The sequence below is a fragment of the Macaca fascicularis genome, chromosome 10 (assembly GCF_037993035.2).
Source record: "Macaca fascicularis isolate 582-1 chromosome 10, T2T-MFA8v1.1".
NCBI classification, from domain to species: domain Eukaryota; kingdom Metazoa; phylum Chordata; class Mammalia; order Primates; family Cercopithecidae; genus Macaca; species Macaca fascicularis.
The window spans coordinates 85924544-85929101 of record NC_088384.1 but is presented as its reverse complement, the minus strand read 5'-3'; positions in this window follow the sequence as shown (position 1 = coordinate 85929101).

Genomic DNA, 4558 nt, shown 5'->3' with positions numbered 1-4558 from the left:
AAAGCGCTCCGGCGGCCGCCGCGCAGCCCAAGCCCAGCTGCCGCGTTCCGCTTGCCGGTCGACGAAGCCCAGCCGGTGGGAGCCCGCCCGCAGCCCCGCCCCACGTGGTGCCCCACGCAAAGCGCTCCGTGCGGGAAACCCCGCCGCTCCGCGCCCTCTGGCGACTGCAGCGCGAACCGCAGCCTAACGGCGTGGGTGGGAGCCCGAAGGATGAGAGGCGGGGCGGGTCTTACATACACCTGTGGGCTGAAGGATCCCTGCAGGAGTCAGATTCCCAGTTATTCATTGACGCAGCCCTCATTTCATTAATTTATGCATTCGTTCATTCACTTACTTGTCAAGCATTTACTGAGAGCTATCAATGGCCCGATGTTTTTCTAGGGCTGTGGATATGGCAGGGAGCAAAACAAAGTCCCTGCTCCCTTGCTTCTTACACTCTGGGGGTAAAAATTCAGACCTTGAACAGGCTAGGCCTCCGCTCACAACACGTCCATGCCTCGCTATCTCGCCCCGCATGAAAGACTGTCTCAGGGCCTGCCTGCAGGACCCATGAGAAATGGGCCAGTTCCTCCATCTCATCTAGGGATCCGCTAGCTTCCTTTGCTCCAGGCGCCTTGCCCTCCTTGCTGTTCCTGGAACTTGCCAGGTATGGTGCATTTGCCTCAGGGCCGTTGCATTAGCTGCTTCTGTGCCTGGAGCACCTTTCCCTTACCGATGGGCAAGGCGCTCTCTCCGCTTTCTTTGGGGCTCTGCTCCAAGGCCACCTTCTCAGGCACAAACCTGTCTTCTGGGTCCTCAGCTTCTTTGCCATCTTGCCTCTTGCTTCTTGCCACTGTTAGGTACAGTAAGTTCCTCTCCAAAGAGTGGGCTTGTTCAGCTTACTTGTTCTTTGTTCTCTATTTTCAAAGCCTAATTTCCTCGTTCTTTGTACCTCCTTACCCCTAGTTAGGGTAAACAACCTTCCCGCGGGTCCTAATCTATAACCCACATCTGTTCCCTTGGATACCCTCGCTACAATTGCCAGTGCTATGGAAACTCTTCTTCCCGCCGAAACCGGTTGCCCTACCACTGTAGCCCACGTTTCTGCTCCATTTGAACTAGCCAATAGGGATTAGCTTAGATTGTGCAGTCCAGCCCCAGCCAATGGGAACAGGACACAGAAGCAGGGACTAACCGCATTAGGGATAAAAACCCCTTCTCTCTTTTGTTCGGTGTGTCTTCTTGTAGACCAGATGTGCGAGTGGCACCCTTCTGCAGAAGTGAATTGGCTTTGCTGAGAAATCTTTTACTTGAGTGCTCGTTTTCCTTGCGACTTCGAGCTTTAATTTCCAACACCACCATGGGACACTCTTCCCTTCCTCTTCCTCTGTCGGCCCCTGCTCATTCTTCAGCTCTCAGTTCAGGTGTCCCTTTCTCAAGGGGACCTTGAGAAGGTCCCCAGGCTTAGTCAAAACCCCTCTTAATCAGGTTATGAACAGCACAAAATCCAGTCTTCCTTCAATTGACACAGTAGTTGCTTTCCTGGAAAATGTGGTGTCTTATTAACACTGTTCAAGAAATCCTTTAAGTTTATATGACAAACGAGTTAGGGTTTGGGTTAGGTTGTTAGGAGCGTGGTTGCAGCGCACTAGGCCCTGGCAGGAGGCATGGGAGGAGGGTCCTTTCTTTGTGGTGTGAGACTCTCCTTTCTATTGCAAGGCCACCCAGCCCCAGCCCCGGTCCCTAGGCCTTACCCCTTTCATCACTGTGTCAACCCGAAATGCACCCCAAGTTTCCAGGAAATCCAAGAAGCTAGAGGCTCACTCTGGACCTCACGATTGGCAACCAGCAAGGTCTTTCTACCTTGGAAACTGACAATGACTTACGCCAGCTTAAAGATCTGCAGGTGATCAGCTCCTCAAGGTCCAGTTCCCTGGCTGGTATTGGAGCCATTGAAACTCATTGTCGCCCCCCTCTTCATTGTTGTGCCATCAGGGAAAGCTCTTTGTTTGGTCAGAGGGTCCCTGATCCCTCCTCTAGAGGCCTTGAGGGCATCCTTTCCCATAACACCACTGTCGTGGGCATCCGTGTGAAGAGACCACCAAACAGGCTTTGTGTGAGCAATAAAGCTTTTTAATCACCTGGGTGCAGGTGGGCTGAGTCCAAAAAGAGAGTCAGTGAAGGGAGATAAGGGTGGGGCCGTTTTACAGGATTTGGGTAGGCAAAGGAAAATTACAGTCAAAGGGGGGTTATTCTCTGGTGGGCAGGAGTGGGGGTCACAAATTGCTCAGTGAGGGAGCTTTTTGAGCCAGGATGAGCCAGGAAAAGGACTTTCACAAGGTAATGTCATCACTTAAGGCAAGGACCAGCCATTTTCACTTCTTTTGTGGTAGAATGTCATCAGTTAAGGCGGGGCAGGGCATTTTCACTTCTTTTGTGATTCTTCAGTTACTTCAGGCCATCTGGGTGTATACATGCAAGTCACAGGGGATGCGATGGCTTGGCTTGGGCTCAGAGGCCTGACAACCACCTGGCAGCTAGTGTTTATTGAGCACTTACTATGCCCCCAGACACTCTACAAAGAGCCTTAGATACACTAAGTCATGCATCCTATGAAGTGAGTTCTATTGTTACCATTTCCATTTTACAGATGGGGAAACCTAGACTTCTCAAGAGTTTTGAATTCAGGTATTACACAGCTCCTGAGTCTGCTTCTAACCACTACACCACACTGTCTCTCCTTAGGCTGCAGGACTGTGCTGGTCACTTCCTATGGTTGGTTTCTGGAGGCAGCTCCAGATGACCTGACTGGAGTTTAAAGCAGGGGATGTGAGGGCATGAACTTGAAACTACATTACATAACACTTATCTAAGCGTCCTTAACAAAACTAGAGAAGGCGGTGCTGAAGGCCCAGCTTTAGCTCCACCCTCCTACGTCCAACCACACCATCCCCCAACCTCCAGCCCCATCCCATCCCAGCCCTATCCCCAAATTCTACCACCACTACCACCTCCAGCCTCACCCTACCTCACAGACCCGCCGCCAGCACCTGACCCACCCAGCCCCACTTTCCCTTCTAACTCCACCCTCAGTACTAAATGCACCCCCACCCTCCAAAGCCCACTTTCACTCCATTTCACCTCAGCCCCCTCCAGGCTCATCTCCATCTTCCCTCCCACTCCAGCCTCTCCCCAGCCCCTCCCTTTAATCCCATTTTCCACCACCTCCCGCCCCACCCCAGCCTTCCTTTGGCACCCCCTCTGCTGTGTCCTCACTGGTGGTGACTTAACTTTGGGCAGGAGCTGTGTGTACCCAGGACTGGTGTCTCCTCTGACCCCCTACTCCAGTCCCGTAACACTAGACCCTCTATAGCTTAGTGGCCCAGGGGAGCTGCTAGGTGGAGCAAATGATTGATTTCTCAACTGACATTCAGACCTTCCAGAGGCCCCTATACATGGAAGCTGCCGGTACCACTCCCCCTTCTCTACTACCACTGCCGCAGCAAAGTTGGGACTATTCGTCTCTCTTTTCACAACATCTTCAACTAATGACAATAGTAATAAAATAACAGTACTGCCAGCTGGCGTATGGAAAGATGCTTGGTTGCATTAGTCAGCAGTGAGAACCAATGAAAGCTGCGATGAGATTCCCTTTTGCCTTATCCAACTGGTAAAACATTTACAAATCTGACTCTTAGAGTAGGCAGATAGCCAGAAATAAGCAGGCAAAGGAGCTTTTGGGAAAAGAAATCTTGAAGACTCCGTTCTCTGATAGTCAGCGCCACCCACTGTCAGCCAGCAAAAAGACAATGGCTACACTGGCCACTTCTGGCCTTGTTGTTGGGCTCCTCTGGCCCTAAAGGGAACTTATGAGGCCCTACCCAGAGATAACCTTGGTAGGGGCTTTCCCACTGATGAGCATGCGCACTCCTCCACTAACTCGCCCTACAGTAGCCTTTTGCTCATTATAATAATAAGCTGGGCATAGTGGCTCACGCCCATAATCCCAACACTTTGAGTGGCCGAGGTGGGCGGATCATGAGGTTAGGAGTTCAAGACCAGCCTGGCCAATATGGTGAAACCCTGTCTCTGCTAAAAAAAAATACAAAAATTAGCCAGGCATAGTGGCACGTGCCTGTAGTCTCAGCTACTTGGGAGGCTGAGGCAGGAGAATCGCTGGAACCTGGGAGGCAGAGGTTGCAATGAACCGAGATCGTGCCACTGCACTCCAGCCTAGGTGACATAGCGAGACTCTGTCTCAAAAAAAAAAAAAAAATATATATATATATATATAATCAAAACACACCCCTGAGTGGAGACTTTAAATGCTAATGAGACATGCAATGTGTTTACTAGCATGTACAACCACAGAACATTCATGGCCAAAGTGACCACCTAAAACATGATTGTAAGTGACACTCACTCATGCCCCTTCACAAATAATCATGTAAGATTCTCATAAAGAGGGTCACCCGGCACCAGCTGCTGCTGGCTCATTCTTTCAGAGTGTACTGTCTCTTTAAATAAACACTGCTACTGCTATTTTTCGCCTGATGCTGTTTTCCAGCGGAACCAGCCC